Raw genomic sequence first — 27,820 nt, forward strand, 5'->3', positions numbered from 1 at the left:
AAAGAATGAAGAAAGCCACACAGATTTGCTTATAATCAAACGTCCATAAAATCGAATAATTCCTAGAATTTCTTCTTCTGTATGGAACCACCCTTTAACTGCCCCTCTAGCTGTAGTATATTTAGGGGGCTTAATGGTGTGATAGATGTTCCACCAAAAAAAAAAGGTGACGAGCCTGCTCATGACATAAACAAGGCTTGGCTTAGGCAGACACAGACGGATCTAGACTCTTATGGAAATGAACTGACCAGGAAGCAGGTGGATGACTGGGGAAAGTTTTGCATCCTGTTGCCCATGAAGGTGACACAGATCAAGGGGGTGGTGGCACCTACCTGGCCTGGGTGGTGGACACCTGGCGGCAAAGAAGAAGGTGAGATCCAGCTTGCTGCCTCCACAATGCGGAAAAGTGAGAATGACAGAAGGAGGGAGAGATCAGAAACTTTCACAGGAGCAGCTGCAGCAAGGCTGGAGGGGAGAGGCAATGAGCACTTAAAGGGACAGCTCTTCCAATCCACCTAACAAAGCACAAAGACCTAAGCAGGCCAAGTGTCATATTACAGGTACAACAGGATGAAAGTGAAGAATGCTGAAAAGTATTTCAGGAACACCGATAACAATGGGGAAAAATATGATCAGAATTTCAGGAGGAAATGCATGAAGCAAAAAACAAACTTCATTTCTAACGTGTCCTGGGATAGAGATAAATTTACACGTGTGTCAATACACATGTTTTTATGCGTTTAAGAAATGTTGTGATAACAGGGAACTTCCACCAATTCTCGAAAAGTCCAAAAAAAAATGTTATTATATGGTACATATCAGTGGTATATTATTTTTTTGGAGGGGGCGGCAAACAATGCAGGCTCCCCCCCCCCCCCCCGGTGGGTCAGTCGGCTGGTTGACAGCCCCGTACTTACCCAATGTATGGTGCGGGCAGTGCTTCCCTCCGGGCGACAGGCGGCTGTTTCTCTGCATCTCCTCCTCGGCATCACGGCGGTCGTGTGTCTCCTCCCTCCCCCTCCTAGGCCAACAGGATCACCTCTCCTTTCGGCCAATCAGGAAACAGGTCTCAGGACCCGCTTCCTAAATGCCCGGGAGGAGAATCACATAGCTCCCAACTGTCCCTGATTTCGAGGGACTGTCCCTGATTTGGAGCAATGTCACTCTGTCCCTCTTTCCGCCTCATTTGTCCCTCTTTTTGGTCTGATCCATATAGTTATATATAGAATGCACTTTTTATCTTTTAAAAAGAGTTTCCCGGCGCTAAACCTTTCATCTAATTTCTAAATTGCTGCATTTGTACATTTTAAAAGTCAATATAAAGGAATAGTAGTGGTAAAAAAGAAGTCCTTGTGGATTTAATTAACCTTTTTTTTTGGTTAATTCTCCTTTAAGGGGGTGTGGTAGGGGGCGTGTTCTATGCCTACATACATTTGTTAGTTGGTGTACCTCATTCCCATCTCAAAATGTTGGGAGGTATGGAATCAGTGTGACAATAGCGGCTAGTCAGTCGCTATTGTCACACAACTGGGTGGGCGCACTGCGCCTCGAGTCCACCCTTTTTTAAAGCCTATTAGATCCTCTGGCTATAATCATGTGCTTCAAAAAAAACCCCATTGGAATCCATGCGCCCGGTGCGTCGCATGAAGATTAGGGAGCTGGAAGCATGGATAGGGAGGGCGGCGCCACTGCGCCCTGCTATACGGGCCACTGGTACATATATGTATATTATCCACTTGGCAACTGCAGCACGTATAGCGCCGTTGCGGATTTCAAGTGGTTTACCAGAGTTATGGCTAAAGCTATCGGCCATAACCCCGGTATTTTTTTTTTCAGCCGGCGGCTGGTCTTCTCATGAAAATGGTCTGAGCAGCTCATTAGCCACTGGAACACTTTCCGAAGCGGCAGGAGGGGACGTCCCCCCCCCCCCCCGGTGTTTCTTGGGCTTACCATTGTCACCGGCGTGCCCGAGAAAGGATCTGATGGTGCGTCCAGCTGGTCAAAGAGGTGTGCAAAGACCAGATCGTCTTTGATTTCCTCTATGGCCTTGGAGGACCGAAGTGAAGTCATGACGTCACTTGCGGTCAAGGGTGGAAGTAAACAATTTTTTTTTTTTTTTTTTTAAAGCAAAAGATCAAAAACATTTTTTTATCTTTTGCTTTTAAGGATAAAGGAGAGATTTGCGGTCTTTTTGACCCCAGATCTCTCCATAAAAAGGACCTGTCATCCTTATTTCTATTACAAGGGGGTTTACATTCCTTATAATAGGAATAAAGGGGATAAAAAAAAACAATAAAGAGATAATGTAAAATGAAAATACATAATTAAGAAAAACAAATGTAAAGCGCCCCATCCCTCCATGCTTTTGCACGCAGAAGTGAATGCATATGTAGGTCGCGCACGTGTATGTAAATGGTGTTCGCACCACACATGTGAGGTATCGCCGCAAACAGAGCGAGAGCAATAATTCTAGCACTACACCTCCTCTGTAATTCTAAACAGGTAACCTGTAAAAAAAAAAATGTAAGCATCACCTATAGTGCCGTACCGTAGTTTGTCGCCATTCCACGAGTGTGCGGAATTTTAAAGCATGACATGTTAGGTATTTATTTAATCAACGTAATATTATCTTGCATATTTTACCAACAATTGGGGTATATATTGTGTGTGTGTTTTTTTTTTTTTTTTAATTCATTGAAGTGTGTTTTTTCCCAAAAAATTGCGCTTGAAAAACTGCTGAACAAATACTGTGACATAAAAGTGATCGCCTTTTTATTCCCGTAAAATTATCGCCATTTTATTCCCTAGGGTCTCTGCTAAAAAAATGTATATATAATATTTGGGGGTGGTTGTGGTGAGGCCCTATTCACTTGAATGAGTTCCAATCAGTGGTGGTAGTACCAGTAGTGTATGGCGGGGGGGGTGGCAAACAACCACCAACACCCCCCCCCGCGGCACCTCAAAGCCCCGCAACCCCCCTTCGCTTGCTGTCTGCTGATCGGTCCACTTACCCCATCTAGACAGGAGGCATTGGGCAGCGGCTGGGATCGGGGCATCGGGTAGCAGCTCCTGTGTCTTCTCCTCCTCGGTTCTGCTGTGCGACTCCTCCCCGCCTCCTAGGCATCCAATAGGATCGCCTATCCTGTCAGCCAATCGGGTGACGGGTATCAGACCTGCTTTCCGATTGTCCAGGAGGAGGATCAGTGTTGCAACAGCGAATAGTCATTCGCTGTTGTAACACCTGTTTGGGCTCATAGCGCAATGCTCTGCACCAAGAGCCCATCCTATTTTGAAGCCTATTAGAGCCCCTGGCTCTAATCAGGTGCTTTAAAAAACACCCCCGCCGATGTAATTCAGGCGCCAGAGGCTCTAATAGGCTTTTATTGCCCCCTCTATCCATGGCCGCCAACCCCTATTCCTGCTCTATCCATTCCTGCCGCCACCCCCTATTCATGTGTCCGGCCCCTTTCAGGGCGTCCTCCTCTATCCATCACCACCTCTACCCCCTATTCATGTGTCTGGCCCCTTTCAGGGTGTCCTCCTCTATCCATCACCACCGCTACCCCCTATTCATGTGTCCGGCCCCTTTCAGGGTGTCCTCCTTTATCCATCACCACCTCTACCCCCTATTCTTGTGTCCAGCCCCTTTCAGGGCGTCCTGCTCTATCCATCACCACCGCCACCCCCTATTCATGTGTCCGGCCCCTTTCAGGGCGTCCTCCTCTATCCATCACCACCTCTACCCCCTATTCATGTGTCTGGCCCCTTTCAGGGCATGCTGCTCTATCCATCACCACCTCTACCCCCTATTCATGTGTCTGGCCCCTTTCAGGGCATGCTGCTCTATCCATCACCACTGCTACCCCCTATTGATGTGTCCAGCCCCTTTCAGGGTGTCCTGCTCTATCCATTGCCACTGCCACCCCCTATTCATGTGTCCGGCCCTTTCAGGGTCTCATGAAAGGGGCCAGACACATGAATAGGAGGGGGCGATGGCGATAGCGCATGAATAGGGGGTGGCGGTGGCGATGGATAGTGCATGAATAGGGGGTGGCGGTCATGGATAGAGGGGTGGCGCTCGGGCGCCCCTAATGGACAGGCCGCCACTGCTGAGGACTCTGATTTGAAAGGGTAAAGGAGGGATGAACTGACAATTCTGATGTTAAAAGATGGAACTGAAGACTCTGATGTGAAGGGGGTGGGAGATCTAAGGACTCCGATGTGAAAGGAGGGGACTGAGGACTCTGATGTTAAAGGGAGGACTTCTGATGTGACAGGGGGGACTGGGATCTGAAGGGGGATCCCATTTTAGACTGGGGTGCCTCAAGATTTTGCATGATTTCTAAAGGGTGCCGTGATTAAAAAAAGTTGAGAAACGCTTGTCTACAATATATTATTCCTTCAGTTTTAAGCTGCAGCTACCAACCATGTGAAATGATATACCATAACGAAGCCATGTGAAATGATATACCATAACGAAGCCATGTGATCCCTGTAGAAAGACCCTTGAGCAGTGAAAATTATAGTGGTTGTTCCTCGGCAGAACCATTCTGGGTGACCATAAGGGGTGAATTCTGTATATTTCCACAGAACAAAAGGATCTTTATTGCGGGCGTGCGTCAGCGGACAACTCTATTACGGTGTAATAATTTACCAGCCCATCTTGTTAGTCACATGGATGGATGCATTTATCTCCTGGTTACGGGTAATTCTGCTCCCAGACACTAATGAAAAGATGGAAGTATGGGCTGTAATGAGACTTGGATTTGCAGGTGCTGCTGCTAATTGTCACTCTAGGTTTCTTCCTGTTTAATTAATTTGACTGCGGGCACTTACAGGAGAGATAAATACATGCAGTATTACCCATAATTGCATCGGCGCGAACTCAGCTAGGGCACGGGTTAACTAATCTGTGCCATGTACAACGAAAAAGAGGGGTGAAGTCTTAAAGCAAACCTGTCATTTTGGCTGAAAGGAACAAATGAGCTCCTGACTGGTACTCCGAAATTCGCAAACTCTGCAGTGCCTGATCTATCTATAGAAAAAAATAAAGTGCGCTGCCCCTTTAAACCATATAGCAAATACAGTGGAACCTTGGATAATCCGTTCCAGGAGAATGCTTGTAATCCAAAGCACTCGCATATCAAAGCGAGTTTCCCCCATAGAAGTCAATGGAAACGAAGATAATTTGTTCCGCATTGACTTATATTGCATGCAATACTGCATGTGGCCAGAGGTGGGGGGGGCGCCGGAGAGCCTCGGAAATACTCGGGGATAGCTCAGCTGAACTCGGAAACCCTCGGAAAGGCTCAGAAACACTCGGGAACGCAGTATTTTCGAGTGTTTCTGAGTATTTCCGAATGATTCCGATTTATTTCCAAACGGCTCTGAACCGTTCCGAGTGTCACCGGCTCCCCCACACCTCTGGCCAAATGCGGTACTGCACACCCCATTGGCTTGAATCCTGCTCGTTTTGTGAGACAACACTCGCAAATCGAGTCAGGATTTTTTTTTTAAAAGTTGTTCGTCTTTCAAAACGGTCGTTAACCACGTTACTCGTAAACCAAAGTTCCACTGTAGTCAAATCAATCCGAAGCTAAATTAATCCGTGTTAAACAATATACAAAATATCCTACAAATTGAACATATTATGAAGCAGATATATTAACAACTAGAGCTGCACGATTAATTGTTAAAAAATCGAGATCACGATTCTACCCCCATCGCGATCTTAACACAGCATTTTCCTGATTCAGTGCAGGGAGTTCTCTGCTCACTGCTGTTAAAAAAAAAACAGGCAGCTTGCCAAGTTTGACAACATCGCTCATAAAGAGAAACATTGTAGCATTTGGTACTTTTAGATCAAAGGAATGAACTTCGGTCTGTAAATGAGGGCAGTTTAACCACTTAAAGTCGTAGTAAAATGCCGACCCCCCCCAAAAAAAAAAAACCTGCAGAACAATAGCATAATAGCTAGTATGCACTGCATACTAGCACATTATGAAAAACAGTGGCGGCTGGTGTTTTTTTCTTTGGGGGGGGGTGGCAAACAGCCACCCCCCCAGGTTGGTCAGCGGCGGCAACCCCCCCCCAGGAGGACAGCCGGGACATCAAAGCCCTGAACCTACCCCATCTAGGAAGCGGACAGGTGACTTTCTTCCTCCTCCTGTGGTGTGGATGGCGGCCCCTTCGGCCGTGCATCCCCCTCCTCCTAGGCGTCCAATAGGAGCGCCTGACCTTTCAGCCAATTGGGAAACGGTATCAGACCCACGCTTCCTGATTCGCGGAGAGGCGATTCAGTGTTAGAAAAGCGAATATTCTTTTGCTTTTCTAACACACCTCGGTGGGTTCCAAGCGCAATGCTCTGTGCTCCGAGTCCATCCTATTTTGAAGCCTATTAGAGCCTATGGCTCTAATCAGGTGCTTCAAAAAAAAAAATACCCCCACCGCTGTAATTCATGCGCCCGTCGTCCTGAAAGGGGCCAGACGCATGAATAGGGGGTGGCCTCGACGGCTGTGGATAGATTCATGCTATACATGAATCTATCCATTACCATATAGGGGGTAGCATGGATAGAGGGGGCAGCGCCTGTGCACCCTTAATGGACGGGCCACCCCTGATGAAATACTTACCTTAAAGCAAAGCCCCCGCAGCTCGTCCGGTCACCTCTGCGCTTCTTCCGCGCGCATGCGTGCGGGAGTTTTCTGTGTCGGCAAGTTCCGGCCAGAGCCGCCGGATCTTCAGCGTGCATGAAGGTTGAATATCCCCTAAACCATGCAGGCTTAAGAGATATTCATTTTACCTACAGGTAAGTCTTATTATAGGCTTACCTGTAGGTAAAAATGACCAAGCGGGCAATACAACCATTTTAAAGACTTAACCTTTTTCTGACACTTGTTGCTTACAATTTAAAATCATTATTTTTTGCTAGAAAATTACTTAGAACCCCCAAACATTTTATATATCTATATATATATATATATATATATATATATATATATATATATATATATATATATATATAGCTATATATATCTATATATATATAGATATATATAGCTATATATATCTATATATATATAGATATATATTTTAGCAGAGACCCTAGAGAATAAAATGGCAGTTGTTGCAATATTTTATGTCACACTGTATTTGCGCAGCGGTCTTTCAAATGCAATTTTTTGGAAGAAATACCTTTTAATGAACCTAAAAAAAATGAAACAGTAACGTTTTTTTTGGTATAATGTGAAAGATGATGTTACGCCGCGAGAATCGTAAGAGAATCTTTCTTCTAAGCAAAAAAATTGTGATTCTCATTTTGCCCAGAATCGTGCAGCTCTAATTGCAACATATCATTTGTGCAAATCAAGCAAAAAAAAGTGCAAATAAGCTGGGTAGAAATCAATAATAAAAATTCCTTCTATAAATACTGGTGATATAAGTGTTTAGTGCTAAAAAAAAGTCTTAAAGTGCTCCTTAGGAAAAAAAAAATGACCGCTTACCAACCAGTGTTGATCGGGTCTTGAGACCCATTTCCTGATTGGCCGAAAGGAGAAGCAACAGGGAGGAGACACGCGGCCGCCGTGATGCCGAGGAGGAGACGCAGGAGAAGCCGCCGCCCCGTCACCCCCCGGAGGGAAGTGTTGCCCGCGCCATAGATTGGGTAAGTGCCGGGCTGACCGACAGACCCACGGTGGGGTGCGGGGGTGGCTGTGGGTACATTGTTTGTCGCCCCTGGAAGAGAGCCCTGTGTTGGTAAACAAACTGTGTCAGTTTTTTTTCTCCCTGCAAAGCAGTAAGAGCAGCACATACTACAGAGAGTAAACCTTGTCAGGCCCTTGTTTGCCTCTAAATGTTAAGCCCTTCACAGCCAATGTCATTAGTACAGTGACAGTGGTTTTTTTTGTAAGCACTTGATTCGAGTCTGAGGCTCTAATTGGCTACAAAAAGGGTGGGCTTGGGGCACAGAGCACTGCGCCCCGAGCCCACCTACTTGTCTGACAATAGCGAAATAAAATTCCCTATGGTCTTCCTGATTCTCCTTCCGACCAATCATGAAGCGGGTCCTTAAGACCTGATTGGCCGAGAGGAGAAGCGATCGTATTGGCCACCGAGAGAAGGAGGAGGGAAGCCACGGAGGACGAAGCCCCCTGTGAAGCCGGAGACGCTAATGTCTTCCTGATTCTCCTCCCGGCCAATCAGGATGCAGGTTCTGAGACCTGATTGGCCGGGGAGTCTTTGGACTCCCAGCCAATCGGTTCTCAGGACCCACTTCCTGATCGGCTGGGAGAAGAAGCAATGGCCCCGGAGCGAGGAGCAGCAGTCCTAGGGACTACGGACGCCTTGACGTCTGTCTCCCGCAGGAGGGGTGTGGCATTGGTTTGCCACCCCCCAAAATATTGAGCACCAGGCGCCACTGGATGAAGGAGCAACAGAAACACCTTTGGACAGCAGCAATGGCAGAGGGGAGTTATTGTTAGGTGGACTAGCAGATTTACTGTAGCTAATTGAAGTCAAACTCCATTTAACATACACCAACAGTTTTTTTGTTTCTTTTTGGAAATAGGTCTTTCCATAAATAAAAGATGATCATTCTTAGCACCCCTGCCAGTGGTAAATGGTTTGTCTCAACCCTCTAACTGCTACATCTGTGGAACAGCTTGTTCTGTTAAGCAATAGATTTACTGGCTGAATAACCACATGAAAATAAAAGAAAGAAAGCTAATGCAGCCACCACACCTAAGAACTGGCAAGTGGCAATATAATAAATGTTTGCTTTTGTGTTTAATAATCAAAGAGCATTCAAACAATGGATAAAACAGCCCAAGGGTTAGTTCACACCAGCGGCTACGTTATCCGCTGGCATGTAGTGGGATGATAGCAGTGCCAGTGTGCCAATCACAGCGCATCACAACTTTTATTTATTTTTTTTCAATGAACTTTATTGACACGTTAGACAGTAACATTTCATTATGGGCTCATGCACATACCTCCCAACTTTTTGAGGGACACCTATTAGCAAAAGCATGTAGGCATAGGACACACCCACTGCCACACCCCTTAAAGGAGAATAATTAAAAAAAAAAAAAGATTAGATAGACCCACAAGTGACTTTTTTTTCTCATTAGAAGCCTCGTTCTTCCTATTAGAGGTTCCCCTAGACATCAGAGCCCATAAAAAAAGTCCCTTCTTCCCATCAGGGCCCAGCTTACTCCCGCAGCATGGCAGAGGAAGGCAGAGTAAAGTAGAGGAGCACTCTATCTTCTTCTGAATTCTGGGGGAACCCCTGCATGCTGCCTGCCCCGAACACCATCAGTGGCGGTTGGTCCTTTTTTTAGGGGGGGTAGAAAGCAACCCCCCCCCAAGCGGCAGGTGGCACCTCCCCCCCGCTCGCTGTCTGCCGACTTACCTCATCTAGGTGGCGGGTAGCGGGCAGCGGCTCCTGTGTCCTCTCCTCCATCATGGCAGCTTCCAGCATGCAGCTTTTCCCCTCCTCCTAGGCATCTAATAGTATCACCTGTCCTTTCAGCCAAGCTGGTGACAGGTCTCAGGCCTGCTTCCTGATTGGCCAGGAGGAGGATCAGTGTTACAAAAGCGAATATTCATTTGCTGTTGTAACACACCTGGGTGGGCTCTGTTCGCATTCCCTTTGCCCTGAGCCCACCCTATTTTAAAGCCTGTTAGAGCCTCTGGCTCTAATCAGGTGCTTCAAAAAACACCCGTGCCATTGTAATTCATGCATCCGGCGTCCTGCAAGGGGCCGGATGCATTGATGAAGGGGGCTGTGCGATGGATAGGGGGGGCGGCACCCGTGCACCCTTAATGGACGGGCCTCCCCTGGGCACCATGCATCTTGTTATGTCTAGTACACACGATAAGAATATTGGATGAGTGATCTTCCATTTTTTTTGCAGGCTAGTCTCATATCGAAAAAAACAATAGGTTACTAAAGTTATGAAAATTCTTGTATGACCGAATACAACTTCAGAAGTGATGTAATGTTTTGTATTATATTATAATGTATTATTTTATTTCTGTGCATGCGTGGTCATTGTCACAAGATTTTTTTTTTCCTGTACGAAAAACAATACTAATTACACAAAAATCGTTTATTCTGGTATCGTATGAAAAAAAAAAATTGTGCTTGTTCCTTCGAATATTTTCGCTTGAACTGTTGTGATTGGCTCTCAAAAGCTGTGTTCTAACGATCAGATTATCAAACGATCGCTCCGAAAGCGGTATTTTTAGTCCGATTTTCTCATCGTGTATACTAGGCAATATGGTGCTGGTGGCTAGAGATGTTCACGAAAGAAAAAAATTGTTTTGTTTAGTCCCTTAAGTTTGGCAATTTGTTTTATCATATTTGTTATGTTAGAATGATTTGTTTTTGGGTTTGTTTCGTATATTCGTTGTTCAGAATCAATTCATATTTTGGAAATTATTTTGGAAGATTTGTTTTAACGTGTTAATTCATTATTTCAGGAGATAAGTTATGGACTCTGTTTGGGTTGGATGGAGGTGGATCTATCGAAATCTCTGAATCATAATATAATGAATAGAACAAAAACAATTTGTTTTGTTATGTTTCAGAGATTCTGATGGATCAATCGCCAACCAACCCAAACACATTAAGTAGGAATCATCTTATTTCACATTTAATACCTTACTGTTATTGATGGACCGAACACCCCCCCCCCCGGTTCGGTTCCCACCAGAACTCCCAAACATGGTAAAAGTTTGGACCCGAATTGAAGTCCCCATTTTGAAGGCTTATATGCAAGTTATTGGCCATAAAAAGGGTTTGGGGGCCCAGGTACTGCCCTGGGGAAATGTATCAATGCAAATAAAAAAAAATTTAAATATTGTTTTGAAAGGAGCATTTATTTGAATGATGCTTAAAGTGAAACAATAAAAAATCCTTTAATTATAGAGCCTGAGGGTCCCCTTAGTCTGCTTGTAAAGTGGCACATCTGTATCCTGTATAAAACCTGTTGCAGCAAAACTGACATTTATAAAGAAAAAAAATTACATTTAAATTGATTTTCCCGGCTGCAAGTTTTCATGAAAAAAAAGCCCATTTCCTGCAATAGAAAAATGTGAAAAAAACAAAACAGCGTGGGGGTTCCCCTCAATCCATACCAGGCCCTTTGGGTCTGGTATGGATTTTAATGGGAACCCCATGCCAAAATGTTTTAAAAAATGGTTTGGAGTCCCCCCAAAATCCATACCAGACTCTTATCCGAGTAGCCTGGCAGGCCAGGAAAGGTGGGGGCGAGCGAGAATCCACCCCTCCTGAACCATACCAGGCCACGTCCCTCAACATTGGGGGGGGTGCTTTGGGGTGGGGGGCTCTGCCAAAGCATCTTGTCCTCATGTTGATGGGGACAAGGGCCTCTTCCTCACAACCCTGGGTGGTGGTTGTGGGGATCTCCAGGCAGGGGGCTTATTGGTATCTGAAACCCCTCAGATCCTGGCCCCCCATGTGAATGAGTAGGGGTACATTGTACCCCTACTCATTCACCAAAAAGTGTCAAAAATAAATAAAAACACACAGTTTTTGACAATTCCTTTATTAAAAATGTCCCCAATGCCAATGTTAAAAAGAGGCTTCCAGATTCCTATAAGTTCCTTGGCCACAGACCCCCACAACCAGCTCCCAGGGTTGTGAAGAAGAGCCCACCCCTCCCGAAAGCACCCCCCCATGTTGAGGGCATGTGGCCTCATATGGTTCAGGAGGGGGGGCACTCACTCGCCCCCCCCTTACCTGGCCTGACAGGCTGCATGCTCAGATAAGGGTCTGGTATGGATATTGGGGGGACCCCATGCCATTTTTTAAAATTTTGGAGTGGGGGTTCCCCTCAAAATCTATACCAGAACGAAGGGTCTGGTATGGATTTTAGGGGGACCCCATGCTGTTTTTTTTAAAAAACATTTTGGCACGGGGTTCCCCTAAAATTCATACCAGACCCAAAGGGCCTGGTATGGATGGAGGGGACCCCCCACACGTTTTTAATTTTTTTATATTTTCTACTACTATTCATTGAAATTCGTTACTATTGTGATTCGGATAGATTCGGAGAGATTTGGATACATCCGGATCTCCAACTAACGAACATTTAGTCAGAATTTTTTGATTCATAATGAAATGAATATCACATGTCTACTGGTGGCCTCCTGTCCCATGGCAGAGCATGATGCTAATCAGGATAAACTGTGTCCCATGTTTGAGGTATCGCAGTGGAACCCAAATGACACCCCAGTTGAGAAACGTTGACCTAAAGTTTTTGGCTGACGTAACCTCTGCCTATGGATTTTTACATTGTATGCTTAGGTTGAATTGACTATGTTTTTGGTTTTTGACAGCATTAGAGACAATAACCATTCATTTTTGCTTTTTTAATTCTATGATAACGCCTTTTTTAACACCATTTTATCATTGGGTCTCTTCTAGTTCCTTGGGAGTTAAAAAAAGGTAGAATTTTATTTTGAAAGCAGTCCTTGAATATTAATGGTTGATTCCTGAGATGGAGCAGGGGGCTCCTGTCCCGGAGCGTGCACAGGAAAGGTTGACATTTATGACAATGAGTTGCACGGTGGGGAGGACGGTATAGGACGCTGTGGGTGGGAATCGTGGCAGAAAGACGACACTGAGATTAGCAGGAGCTCAGGCATCCTACAATGGGCTTTATATAGGAGTGGATACTTCCTTCTCTTGATCTTCTAATCCCTCCCAAACACCATAATCTTGACCAATTAAGTGATGTCAATGGAAATTATGTTAGCAGGAGAATTATTTTCTTATTAGCTTTTTTTTGTTAAAGTGGAACTAAATTCTAAGCACCAGAAACTGAAAATAATAATGATTTAAAATAATAATTTCATCTTTTAAGCAAACTCCCCCATCCATCCATGTCGCCATGCTTTATTTTGCTAAGAAATCATTTTGAAAAACACCCCCTAGAATTTCTAGCCGTGGTCATCTTGAGTAAGGGCAGATGATTCATGTAGCATTTGCTTCATGGAATTCATCTGCCCTCAGCTCAGGCATGCAGGTAGGAGGGTGTGCTTAGCTGAGAAATCCCCTCCTCCCCTCCTGAAGACTTCTGGGATGTATGACCTTAGGCCAGAAACCAGGAAGCAACTGAAGAAGTGTAAAAAAAAAAAAGGCTAGAACAAGAAGATACGATATACAGCTGTGCTCATAAGTTTACATACCCTGGGAGAATTTATGATTTCTTGGCCATTTTGCAGAGAATATGAATGATAACACAAACACTTTTCTTTCACTCATGGTTAGTGTTCAGCTGAAGCCATTTATTATCAATCAACTGTGTTTACTCTTTTTAAATCATAATGACAGAAACTACCCAAATGACCCTGATCAAAAATTTACATACCCTAGTGATTTTGGCCTGATAACATGCACAGGTTGACACAAAGGGGTTTGAATGGCTATTTACCTCTAGCTTACTGGGCACTTAAACCCCCCCCCCCCCCCTGTCCAGATCAATTTTCAGCTTTCAGTGCTCTCACACTTTGAATGACAATTACTCAGTCATGCAACACTGTAACCAAATGATTTTTTTGTCCTTTTTTTCATACAAATAGAGCTTTCGTTTGGTGGTATTTGATCACCTCTGGGTTTTTTATTTTTGGCGCTATAAATGAAAAAAGCCCCAAATTTTTTGAAAAAAATCGAATTTTTCTTAAATTTTGCAAATTAGTAATTTTTCTTCATAAATGTTGGCCACAATTTATACTGCTACATATCTTTGGTAAAAATAACCAAAAATTTGTGGAAATTATTTGGTCTGTGTGAAAGTTTTAGAGTCTACAAGCTATGGTGCAAATCATAAAAAATGTATCACATTTGATGTACTCATTTCTTGAGACCCTAACAAGCCAGCAAAGTACAAATGCCCCCCCCCCCCAACCCCTTTTTGGAAAGTAGACATTTCAAGGTATTTAGTAGGAGGCATGGTGAGTTATTTGAAGTTGTAATTTCTTCCCGCAATTCTTTGCAAAATTAAGATTTTTTTTCACAAAATTGTCATTTTAATAGCTTATTTCTCTCACATGGCATGTGCATACCACAAATGACACCCCAAAATACATTCTGCTACTCCTCCTGAGTATAGCAATACCACATGTGTGGGACTTTTTCACTGCCTGGCCACATACACAGGCCCAATATGCAGGGAGCACCATCAGGTGTTCTAGGAGCATAAATTACACATCTCATTTCTCAACCACCTATTACACTTTTGAAGGCCCTGGAGTACCAGGACAATGGAAACACCCACAAAATGACCCCATTTTGGAAAGCTAATATCCCAACGTATAATCTATGAGGCATAATGAGTCTTTTGAACAGTTCATTTTTTGTGGAAATAAAATGAAAACGCATTTTTTTTACACAAAGTTGTCGGTTTATAAGATATTTTCAACACATAGCATTTAGATAGCAAAAATGACACCCCAAAATACAATCTGCTACTCCTCCTGAGTATAACGACACCACATGTGTGAGACTTCTACACAGCCTGGCCACATACAGAGGCCCAACATTGAAGTAGCACCTTCAGGCGTTCTAGGAGCATAAATAACACATCTAATTTCTCAACCACCTATTACACTTTTGAAGGCCCTGGAGCATCAGAACAATGGAAACACCCACAAAATGACCCCATTTTGGAAAGCTAACATCCCAACGTATAATCTATGAGGCATAATGAGTCCTTTTGAATGGTTAATTTTTTTCCAGAAGTTTTTGGAAAATGTGGAAAAAAAATGAAAACGCATTTTTTTTACATAAAGTTGTCCATTTATAAGATATCTCCAACACATAGCATTTAGATAGCAAAAATAACACCCCAAAATACATTCTGCTACTCCTCCTGAGTATGGCAATACCACATGTGCAGCCTGGCCACATACAGAGATCCAACATGCAAGGAACACCGTCAGGTGTTCCAGGGACACATGGCATGCACATACCAAGAATTACACCCCAAAATACATTATGCTGAGCAAAGCGTAAACAAAAGATTACCTGTGGTTGTAGTAGCGCAGTTGTACATAGGAGGATAGCACTGGTCCAGGCAGCAGGCAGGGACTTGGTCAGCAACGGCGAACACAATTGTCCACGCAGCAGGCAGGGATACTGTCCATATAAAGTCCAGGGTCAGTGCAGGCAGAGATATTGTCAGCAGTGCAAAAAATATTGGTCCTGGTAGTAGGCAGGAACATGTGGTGAGGTCAGTGCGACAGGCACAGACATAATGGCAGTAAGTCCTACAGGCAGCAGGCAGAACTAGGTCCTAGTTCAGGACAGAATGGGGACAGGGGTAGAGGCTTCTCCCACCCAAATCTCTTTGAAGCCTATGAGTCTCCAGACCCTAATCTAGGAATGAGAAAACAAATAAATTGTTTTCTTCATCCAGAAAAACAATTCTGGAGCCCCTCACATATGTGAGACCCCTGTGAATCCCACTAGTCCAGTAGCAGGGTACAAGATCAGTCCATGAGGCAGGCAAAAAACATGGTCAAACAGTCCAAGGTCAGTTTCAGATCAGGCAGAGGTATGTACAGAATCGTTAGGCAGAAGCATGGTCGAATAACAGTCCAGGGTCAGTTCCAGATCAGGCAGCGGTATGTACAGAATTGGCAGGCAGAAGCGTGGTCAAATAACAAGCCAGGGTCAGTTACAGAGCAGGCAGTGGCATAAGGGGTGTGAAGGTGTGTGAAGGCAGGAACTGAGGATTACGTTTACCATACTTCACTAATAATTTATTGAAGTATGGTAACTGTGAAAACATTCACCTATGCAGAGGCCTGGTTGGGAAGGACATTGTGCACAATAATAAGATGTGTCTCTTCTGACTCCTCCACTGGTACACACCTTACATTTTTTTTTACGTCGTTGGCCTGTTGGTTTGGGAAGGATTTTATCGGGAAAGTGGCGTTCGGAGAGTCAACTAAGAACATCTGATCGGATATTTTCTAGTGGGCCGTTCGGGAATAAAAGGGCAGTGAAAACTTCCTCCTGGCAGCCAAGGAAGCGTTTGGGGTTTTGGGTAATGTTGCGGTAAATGACATATGAGTTGTATATGGCCAATTTAAAAAAATAAATTGCGACTTTTTTATACCAATGGTATGTCAGTCTTGTGGCAAGGTATGGTTCCAGCATTTGGTCATTGAAGTCGACTCCCCCCATGAACAAATTATATTCATAAATACATTTTGGTTTTTGTATGGGGCCATTCCTTCTGGGGATTTCCACGAAGGTATAATTGTGGATCGAAAACAACATGTAGACATCCCTTTTGTCCCTCCACTTCACTGCCAGAATCTCCTTGTTTTGCAGACTTGCCGTTTCTCCTTTTCTCAACTTCTTATCGACAAGACTTTGAGGAAAGCCCTTCTGGTTCTTTTTTACGGTGTCACATGCTGGCGTCTTCTTCTGGTGAAGGTTGTGGAACAGGGGCAGAGATGTGTAGAAGTTGTCTACGTATAAATGGTAGCCTTTCTCCAGTAGGGGGTATATGAGGTCCCAAACAATTTTCCCGCTTGATCCCAAGTATTCTGGGCAATTAAGGGGTTGCAGCTGGGTGTCCTTCCCTTCGTACACTTTGAAGGCATATATGCAGGGCTGTGTTTTGGCCTAGGCCGACTAGGCCTAGGGCAGCACTTTGCGGGGGGCGGCAAAAAGGGCCGCCCCCCCCGCATGAGAGAAAGCCCCCCCCACCCGTCTTGCTGATTCCCGGCTCCCGCTGCCACCTCCCGCACACATGCAGCGCACGGCGGCCGGCTTTCTGTAGCGGCGCCGTGGTGTATGGGCGTGCTTGTCAGAGTAGGGGGGCGTGAGATACACGCCTCCACCCTCTGACAAGCACGCCCATACACCACGGCGCCGCTACAGAAAGCCGGCCGCCGTGCGCTGCATGTGTGCGGGAGGTGGCAGCGGGAGCCGGGAATCAGCAAGACGGGTGGGGGGGGCTTTCTCTCATGCGGGGGGGCGCCGTGTGTCAATCGCGCCCCCATAACCAACAGGTGACAGGTGGAGCCTTAAGCTCCACCTACCCTTCCCTGCACTGCTTTGCTGCAGTGAATCTTCTCCTCGACCCTGGGGCTGTGAGGTCAGGAGAGAGAGGAGCATGAGGGAAATCCCCAGGACAGCAGGTACAATGATTTTAAAAAGTATATCAGTATTATGGGCACTGGCAGCATTTGATGGGCACAGTGGCAGAATTTGATGGGCACAGTGGCTGCATTTGATGGCGCGGTGGCTGCGTTTGATGGCGCAGTGGCTGCGTTTGATGGCGCGGTGGCTGCGTTTGATGGGCACAGTGGCTACGTTTGATGGGCACAGTGGCTGCGTTTGATGGGCACAGTGGCTGCGTTTGATGGGCACAGTGGCTGCGTTTGATGGGCACAGTGGCTGCGTTTGAGGGCACAGTGGCTGCGTTTGAGGGCACAGTGGCTGCGTTTGAGGGCACAGTGGCTGCAATTGATGGGCACAGTGGCTGCAATTGATGGGGCACAGTGGCTGCAATTGATGGGCACAGTGGCTGCAATTGATGGGCACAGTGGCTACGTTTGATGGGCACAGTGGCTGCAATTGATGGGCACAGTGGCTACGTTTGATGGGGCACAGTGGCTGCGTTTGATGGGCACAGTGGCTACGTTTGATGGGGCACAGTGGCTGCGTTTGATGGGCACAGTGGCTGCAATTGATGGGCACAGTGGCTGCGATTGATGGGCACAGTGGCTGCGATTGATGGGCACAGTGGCTGCGATTGATGGGCACAGTGGCTGCAATTGATGGGCACAGTGGCTACGTTTGATGGGCACAGTGGCTGCAATTGATGGGCACAGTGGCTACGTTTGATGGGGCACAGTGGCTGCGTTTGATGGGGCACAGTGGCTGCGTTTGATGGGGCACAGTGGCTGCGTTTGATGGGGCACAGTGGCTGCGTTTGATGGGGCACAGTGGCTGCTTTTGATGGGGCACAGTGGCTGCGTTTGATGGGGCACAGTGGCTGCGTTTGATGGGGCACAGTGGCTGCGTTTGATGGGGCACAGTGGCTGCGTTTGATGGGGCACAGTGGCTGCAATTGATGGGCACAGTGGCTGCGTTTGATGGCACAGTGGCTACGTTTGATAGCACAGTGGCAGCATTTGATGGGCACAGTGGCTGCGTTTGATGGGTACAGTGGCTGCGTTTGATGGGCACAGTAGCTGCATTTGATAGCACAGTGGCAGCATTTGATGGGCACAGTGGCAGCGTTTGATGGGTACAGTGACTGCGTTTGATGGGCACAGTGAGACCCCCCCCCCCCCCCCCGTGATAGCATTAAAACTCAGCAGCTAAAAATACTGTAGCTACTGACTTTTAATATTAGGACACTTACCTGTCCAGGGATTCAGCGATGTCGACACCTCAGCCGATTTTCGGATTGGCTCTCGTTTTTTGCCACTATCATTCATGGTAAGGGAAACCGACCGGTTCCCTACTGCACATGTGCGAAGCGCGTTGCACTTTCTGAATGGCCCAGTGGAGGAAGGAGGAGGGGGGGCAAACTTCAGAGGGGACAGCGCAGTTTTCCAGAAGTGGGGAAGGGTACCTGTCAGAAACAGGTACCCGTTCCCCCCTGAAAGGTGCCAAATGAGCCTAAAGAGGAAGGGGTGTTGTTTACAGATGATAAGGTGGGTCTTAAACAGGAAGGGGTGTGGCCTCGGCAGGATGGGGTGGGTCGTATTTAAATTAGGGGGGTGCATGCGTTTAGTCAGGCCTAGGGCAGCACAAATCCTAAATACACCACTGCATATATGTACCCTGTGACTCGGTCACATAATTTGTATACCTTCACCCCATAGCGGGCCCTTTTGCTGGGAATAAATTGTTTGATTTTAGCCTGCCACTAAATTTACCAAGGGACTCATCCACACATGTGTTGGTCTGGGGTAAACAGCTGGGGGAATATTTCAGAAAAATAATTTAGAAGTGGCCGAATTTTGAAAAGCCTGTCATAATTTGGGTCACTTCGGGGAGGGCACTGGGTATTAACATTGAAATGAAGGAACCTCATTATCATGAGCTATCTGGTTCTGGGCATTACCTTGGAGAAGATTGGCATGTGGTGGATGGGGTGGATTGACCAGTAGGAATTCAAAGTGTTTTTTTGGTGAGTCCCATACAAAATGTGAGGCCTAAAAAAACCTTCAACTTCTCCACCATTAGGTCTCTCCACTCGTAGGGATGGGCATAATAGGACGTTGGATTATTTAAAATAAATTGCTGTGCATAGAGGTTGCACTGGGCCACAGTTGTTGATAGCATGTCCTCTGTAAAATTTAAATTAAAAAAATTGATTGGGGAAAAATTCTCTGTGTCCACCTGGATTCCTGGCTGGGCAGTGAAAGGGGGAATGTTGGCTTCTCCTGAATTAGGGGGAAGCCACAAGGGGTTCTGAAGGGTATAGAGAAGGCTGGCATGGGTCCTTGGCCTTTCTTGCCGAGGTACTGCGGTGCTGGTGGATGGCACTGCGGTGCTGGTGGATGCCACTGCCTCCTCACCGAAACGCCTTGGTTTGGCGAGCAGAATATCTTCCTTCTCTTAGTCACTCAGTGTTCCACTACTGAGGACTGGCTCATAATTTACGTCCAACTCAGAATCGGAGTTTGAAAGGGAATCCGAAAAAGAGAGCTCCCTGTTGCTCTCGTCGGCCTGGGAAAGTATTTGGTACGCCTCCTCGGCGGAAAAGCATCTTTTGGACATGGTTGCTGTTGGTGATGCGACTACACAGGTGTGTGCTAAGCCTTTCCCTGATGGCCACTGATGAGGCGGCACTGATGAGCACAGGTGGGCACTGATGTGGCACAGAGGGGCACTGATGAGGTGGAACAGATGTGCACTGATGAGGTGGAACAGAAGTGCACTGATGAGGTGGGACAGATGTGCACTGATGAGGCGGCACAGATGTGCACTGATAAGGTGGCACAGGTGTGCACTGATGAGGTGGCACAGATGAGGTGACACAGATGGGCACTTATGAGGCGGCACAGATGTGCACTGGTTGATTGCACAGATGTGCACTGATGAGGCGGCACAGATGGGCACTGATTGGGACAGGTGGGCACTGATGAGGTGGCACAGGTGGGCACTGATGAGGTGGCACAGGTGGGCACTGATGAAGTGGAACAGATGGGCACTGATGAGGTGGAACAGATGGGCACTGATGAGGTGGCACAGATGTGCAGATAGGCACTGATGAGGCGGCACAGATGGGCATTGATGAGGTGGCACAGATGGGTACTGATGAGGTGGCACAGATGTGCACTGATTGATTGCACAGATGTGCATTAATGAGGTGGCACAGATGGGCACTGATTGGCACATGTGGGCACTGATGAGGTGGCACAGGTGGACACTGATGAGGTGGCACAGATGTGCACTGATTGTGAAGATGTGCACAGATGGACACTGATAACCGATGGCAGATTGGCACAGGTGGGCACCGATTGCCACAGGTGAGCACTGTACTGATGGGGCACTGTTTGGGCACTGTAATTTGTGTTTTTACACTCACAGATCGCTGTCAGATCCTCTCTCTCCTCACACGTGGTCTCTGTGTGAGGAGAGAGCCGGCAATGAGAGATGATCTCATATGTTTACATTTGAGATTGTCTCTCATTGGCCACGCCGATCGCGCTGTAAATGGCCGCTGTGATTGGCCATTTACAGCGATCTGTGATTGGCTGTGTCTAAGGCACACGGCCAACGCAGAATTTCCCTGATACGCGCTTGTGAGCATGCACGGGGAGCGAAGAAAGGGGAAGCCGTCATATGACGGCCTCCTGGAAATTGAGGTCCGCGCTGTAGCTGTCATTCAGCTATGGCCCAGACGTCAAGAGGTTAAAGGTAACCATCCTCACCTGTGATCTGTTTGCTTGTAATTTGTGTGTGTGTATAAAAAGTCAATGAGTTTCTGGACTCCTGACAGACCCTTGCATCTTTCATCCAGTGCTGCACTGACGTTTCTGGATTCTAAGTCATGGGAAAAACAAATGAATTGTCAAAGGATCTGCGAGAAAAGGTAGTTGAACTGTATAAAACAGGAATAGGGATCTTAAAAGATATCCAAGGAATTGAGAATGCCAATCAGCAGTGTTCAAACTCTAATCAAGAAGTGGAAAATGAGGAGTTTGGTTGAAACCAAACCACGGTCAGGTAGACCAACTAAAATTTCAGCCACAACTGCCAGGAAAATTGTTCGGGATGCAAAGAAAAACCCACAAATAACTTAAGGTGAAATACAGGACTCTCTGAAAACATGTGGTGTGGTTGTTTCAAGATGCACAATAAGGAGGCACTTGAAGAAAGATTGGCTGCATGGTCGAGTCGCCAGAAGAAAGCCAATACTACGCAAATGCCACAAAGTATCCCGCTTACAATACGCCAAACAGCACAAAGATAAGCCTCAAACCTTCTGGCAAAAAGTCATTTGGAGTGATGAGACCAAAATTGAGCTTTTTGGCCACAACCATAAACGCTACATTTGGTGAGGAGTCAACAAGACCTATGATGAAAGGTCCACCATTCCTACTGTGAAACACGGAGGTGGATCGCTGATGTTTTGGGGAGGTGTGAGCTACAAAGGCACAGGAAATTTGGTCAAAATTGATGGCAAGATGAATGCAGTATATTATCAAAAAATACTGGAGGAACATTTGCATTCATCAGCCAGGAAGCTGCGCATGGGATGTACTTGGACATTCCAACATGACAATGATCCAAAACACAAGGCCAGGACAACTCTTTATTGGCTACAGAAGAATAAAGTGAAGGTTCTGGAGTGACCACCTCAGTCTCCTGACCTCAATATTATTGAGCCACTCTGGGGAGATCTCAAACGTGCAGTTCATGCAAGACAGCCCAAGAATTTACAGGAACTGGAGGCTTCTTGCCAAGAGGAAAGGGCAGATTTACCATCTGAGAAGATAAAGAGCCTCATCCACAAATACCACAAAATACTTCAAGCTGTCATTGATGTTAAAGGGGGCAGTACAAGGTATTAAGAACTGGGGTATATAAACTTTTGATGAGGGTCATTTGGGTAGTTTCTGTTGTCATTATGATTTAAAAAGAGTAAACACAGTTGCTTGATAATAAATGGCTTCAGCCAAATACTACACTTGATCTTAGCCAAAAGGCCGAGAAGCGATTCAGCCAAATACTAACCATGGGTGAAAGAAAAGTTTTTGTGTTTTCATATATATCCTCTGAAAAATGGCCAAGAAATCTCAACTTCTGCCAGGGTATGTAAACTTATGAGCACAACTGTAGTAGCATAAGAATAAAAATAGTAAATGTTGATTGAGAGAGCTTACTTCTGCTTTAAAGGCCAACCACAGGCAAAACATGATCATTCCCTATTTCCTGGGGGAAAAAAAGGAGTTTTGTTGGAGGCAGGGTCCACTCTGGGGAAAATTCTCATCATATCCTTTCCAGAAGGGAAGTGAAGGTAGAACCCATAAAAAAGGAAACAGACTGCCATAAAAATCTGACAGAGGACCCAACCCTATCTCCATCAGTCCAAAGCTAAACAAAAAGTTCTTGGTGGATTTTGGCATTTAAACCTACAACAAATTATCTTCCCCTCAGGAGCCATTCTCACCTCTGATCTATAGGTGCCCATAGATGGAAAGAACAGGGAAAGGTAAGGAGGTAAGTAGATGATGTTGGACAAACAAGTCAGGACATGTAGTAAAAAACGTTTAATGAACTTCAGAAACTTGTAACAGTTTTAATGAGTGACAAACAGTAGAAACTTTGTGTATTAGCTTTGACACATTGCTGCTTAATAAAATAAACCAGCTACAAGAAAATATTTGAGCTGCCATCGCTTGACTTATTCGGAAAGATGCCAGTAGCCTGACAGTTGGTAATTTTTGGCAAAGAGCTCCCAGCATAGAAAGTGTTGCTCTTCCCAATCACACTAAAGCCCCGTACACATGGGCCCAATGTCGGAAAACAACAGGTGGTTAAAAAAAACAAAAAACATCCAACATTCAGCCAGTGTGTATGTCGCTCTGTCCGACAGAAGTCGGCTGTTTGGCCGGCTTCTGTCAGACATGCATGCTGGAAAACCAGCATCTGACCAACTCCCGCTCAGTGGTCTAAAAAAAAAACTAATAGTGTATACCTGGTTTAACCTTCCCTATAACCATATTCTTTACATTACCCCTTCCTGTAACCCTAACACTTACCATCCCTGTAAAACTAACCCCTCCCTATAAGCCAAAAACAAACTCTTCCTGTAACCCTAACACTAACCTTCCCTATAACACTAACTCTAATGCCCTGTACACACGGTCGGATTTTCCGACGGAAAAAGTGCAAGCGGATTGTGTTGTCGGAAATTCCGATCGTGTGTGGGCTCCATCTGACTTTTTCCGTTGGAATTTCCGCCACACCAAGTTTGAGAGCAGGCTATAAAATTTTCTGACAACAAAATCCGATCGTTTAAATTCCGATCTTGTGTACACAAATCCGATGCACAAAGTGCCACGCATGCTCAGAATAAATTAAGAGATGAAAGCTATTGGCTACTGCCCCATTTATAGTTCCAACGTACGTATTTTATGTCACCGCGTTCAGAACGATCAGATTTTCCAACAACTTTGTGCGACCGTGTGTATGCAAGACAAGTTTGAGCCAACATCCGTCGGAAAAAATCCATGCATTTTCTTGTCAGAATGTCCGATCAATGTCCGACCGTGTGTACAGGGCATAACTCTTCCTGTAACCCTAACACTAATCCGCCTTTTAATCCTCACACTAACCCCCCCTTTAACCCTAACACTTTCCATCCCTGTAACACCATCCCTCCCTGTAATCCCAACACTAACTTTCCCTGTAAAACTAATCAATCCCTATAACCCCAACACCAACTCTCCCTGTAACCCTCACACTAATCCTCCCTATAATATTACCAGTAACTCCAACGCTAACTGTCCCTATAACCACAATACTGTACTAATCCTTCCTGTAACCTTCACACTAATCTTCCTTGTAACCTTAATGCCGCATACACACGAGCGGACTGTCTGACAGAAAAAGTCTGAAGGAAGCTTTTCATCGTATATACTGATCGTGTGTAGGCCTCATCTGACTTTTTTTTTTTTTTAAATCTGAGGGACCTAGAAATAGAACATGTTCTAAATCTTTCCGACGGACCCAATTCCTATCGGGAAAACCAATTGTCTGCATGAAGCAAGTACGAGACGGGAGCTATTGGCTACTGGCTATTGAACTTCCTTTTCTAGTCCCGTCGTACGGGTTGTACGTTACCAGGTGCTGGACGGTCGGACTTTGGCCGGACTTTGGGTTGACCCTGTGTAGGCGAAACCGCTTGAATGGAATTCCATCGGAGTTACGTTGGAGAAACCGTCGGAGTTTATTACGACGGCTAAACCGGTCGTGTGTACGCGGCATAACACTAACCCTACCTATACAGTAGCGATCACACTAACCCCCCTATAACTCTCACACTTATCATCCCTGTAACCCCAGCACTAACACTCCCTGTAACCCTAACACTAATCCTCCCTGTAATCCAACACTAATATTACCTGTCACCCCAACAATAACCATCCCTATAACCCCAATATTGACCCTTCCAGGAAACTCCCTCACTAACCTTCTTTGTCACCCTAACACTAACCCTCCCTATAACCCTCACACTAACCTTCTGTAATTCTAACACTAACCCCCTTTAAATTTAACACTCAACTTTTCCTGTAACATTCATAATAAGCCTACCTGTAATCTTATTCTCAGGAGGAGTTGCAGGATTGTTTTGGTCCTCCTGCCCTGCCCCAGTGATACCCCTCTGGACCTGAACCCAAAAAACCACCAACTCACCTGGAGATGCTTTAATGGGCTTTATTAACACATGAAAGCCCTGCAGAAGCAAAGTGGGTTAACAACAAAACGGCAGCAAAAAAACCCTTTACCAAAGGCAATATTACAATAATGTGTGGTATAATATTAGACAGACTGGCTAAAGAAGACAAAGACAAAGTCCCCGATTATATAAATGATCCTGCGCATAACCTATGTGATCAAGACCAATGTGATCAAAACATCCTAATTGTGATAATGAACATTCTAATATACAGTGAGGACGGAAAGTATTCAGACCCCCTTAAATTTTTCACTCTTTGTTATATTGCAGCCATTTGCTAAAATCATTTAAGTTCATTTTTTTTCCTGATTAATGTACACACAGCACCCCATATTGACAGAAAAACACAGAATTGTTGACATTTTTGCAGATTTATTAAAAAAGAAAAACTGAAATATCACATGGTCCTAAGTATTCAGACCCTTTGCTCAGTATTTAGTAGAAGCCCCTTTTGATCTAATACAGCCATGAGTCTTTTTGGGAAAGATGCAACAAGTTTTTCACACCTGGATTTGGGGATCCTCTGCCATTCCTCCTTGCAGATCCTCTCCAGTTCTGTCAGGTTGGATGGTAAACGTTGGTGGACAGCCATTTTTAGGTCTCTCCAGAGATGCTCAATTGGGTTTAAGTCAGGGCTCTGGCTGGGCCATTCAAGAACAGTCACGGAGTTGTTGTGAAGCCACTCCTTCGTTATTTTAGCTGTGTGCTTAGGGTCATTGTCTTGTTGGAAGGTAAACCTTCGGCCCAGTGTGAGGTCCTGAGGACTCTGGAGAAGGTTTTTGTCCAGGATATCCCTGTACTTGGCCGCATTCATCTTTCCCTCGATTGCAACCAGTCATCCTGTCCCTGCAGCTGAAAAACACCCCCACAGCATGATGCTGCCACCACCATGCTTCACTGTTGTGACTGTATTGGACAGGTGATGAGCAGTGCCTGGTTTTCTCCACACATACCGCTTAGAATTAAGGCCAAAAAGTTCTATCTTGGTCTCATCAGACCAGAGAATCTTATTTCTCACCATCTTGGAGTCCTTCAGGTGTTTTTTAGCAAACTCCATGCGGGCTTTCATGTGTCTTGCACTGGGGAGAGGCTTCCGTCGGGCCGCTCTGCCATAAAGCCTCGACTGGTGGAGGGCTGCAGTGATGGTTGACTTTCCACACCTTTCTCCCATCTCCCAACTGCATCCGGGGTTAAATTAGGAGGTCGGGCATGGCTTGGAATTCAATTTCACTCTTCACTGAGGATACACACAGCTGTGGAGGTTGCCTGCTGTGTTTCATTACTCTTATGCCGCGTACACACGGTCGGACTTTTCGTCTACAAAAGTCCGACAGCCTGTCCGACATACTTCCGACGTACCTTCGGCGGACTTGCGGCAGACTTTCTTACGAACTGACTTATGCCGCGTACACACGGTCGGACTTTTCGTCTACAAAAGTCCGACAGCCTGTCCGACATACTTCCGACGTACCTTCGGCGGACTTGCGGCAGACTTTCTTACGAACGGACTTACACACACACGACCACACAAAAGTACGACAGCCTAGTACGCGGTGACGTACACCAAGTCCGACGAGACTATAAAACGGAAGTTCAATAGCCCGTACGACACCCTTTGGGCTCCTTCTGCTAATCTCGTGTTTATCTCGTGTTAGTAGAAGTTTGGTGAGAGACGATTCGCGCTTGTGAGACTCGTATTTTTCAGTTCGTTTTAACTGTTGTTCAGTCTGTGCTTGTGAGGTTTGTATCTGCTTTTCAGTGCGTTTGGTCAGTTGGCATTGAGAAATCTTTGTTTTATTGCCCGCTCGTTCCTGATTTTCAGGTCGTTCTTCACAGGCCTTGCTGTTCTTCAGTGCGTTCTGTTTAGTGCGTTCTGACCAGCCGACCGTTTTGAAGCCATGTTACCTGTACGTACTTGTCGTAGAGCTCGTGCATTGTATGTGCTTGGTGCTGTAGTTTATTCTTCAGCCCAAGTCCAGTCCATGAACAGGGCGAGGAGGAGTTCATGGACCAAGAATTGGTTGCTTCAGCGTGACCAGTTCTGTCACATGCCTTTGCTCCGTGAGATCCGTGAGAATAATCCTGAGGATTTCAGGAACTTTCTCCGGATGACGGACCCCGTTTTTGACCGTTTGTTGGCTTTGCTGACCCCCTATATCAGCAGGCAGGATACCTGCATGAGGCAAGCCATCACTCCGGAGCAGAGGCTGGTCGCTACCTTGCGGTATTTGGCCACAGGGAGAAGCCTGCAGGACCTTAAGTTCTCGACAGGCATCTCCCCCCAGGCTCTGGGGATCATTATCCCAGAGACCTGTTCTGCCATCATACAGGTCCTGCAGAAGGACTATATTAAGGTAAGATATTTTTCTTTTATTAGCATCACATGTTCTTTTATGTAATCTTTGATAATGTGATGTATTTCTTGCTTCAAACACTACTTACCATCATTGCAATATAGTGTGAATGTCCCCTTTTTATCCTCACACATGCTGGAATTTTTTCCTGTTATTTTTTGTCATGCATGTATATTTTCCTTCAATAACCTTCCCAGCATGAAGTGATGGGAACATATCCACCTAGTCTACTCATTTGGAATGTATTTTGTTTGAGTGTATTTAGTGTGCTGCTAATGAGCAATTATCTAGATTTCACAACCCCCCCACCCCCCCCCACCTAAACTCACTCCAAATAGTGTGCTGCTAATGAGCAATTATCTAGATTTCACAACCCCCCCACCCCCCCCCCACCTAAACTCACTCCAAATAGTGTGCTGCTAATGAGCAATTATCTAGATTTCACAACCCCCCCACCCCCACCCTCGTTAAAATTTGCTGGAATGTTCTGTGGT

The 27,820-nt window shown here is 45.7% G+C and overlaps 1 protein-coding gene and 1 pseudogene across 2 annotated transcripts in view; both read right to left on the reverse strand.

Moving 5' to 3' along the window:
* The window catches only part of SYTL4 (synaptotagmin like 4), a 169,290-nt gene that overhangs the window by 115,694 nt on the left and 25,776 nt on the right, over window positions 1-27,820 (reverse strand). Inside the window, exon 1 of one of the 2 annotated variants that reach the window (XM_073598149.1) lies at window positions 333-509. The exons of the other annotated variant lie outside the window; for it this stretch is intronic. The gene's annotated coding sequence lies outside the window, so the exon portion shown is untranslated. Of the gene's footprint in view, window positions 1-332; window positions 510-27,820 lie in introns of those variants that run through there. 2 annotated transcript variants of the gene reach the window in all.
* On the reverse strand, window positions 22,147-22,228 carry LOC141109090 (U2 spliceosomal RNA; annotated as a pseudogene).

Source organism: Aquarana catesbeiana, linkage group LG09 (genome assembly GCF_042186555.1).
Source record: "Aquarana catesbeiana isolate 2022-GZ linkage group LG09, ASM4218655v1, whole genome shotgun sequence".
In the NCBI taxonomy this organism is placed as follows: Eukaryota; Metazoa; Chordata; class Amphibia; order Anura; family Ranidae; genus Aquarana; species Aquarana catesbeiana.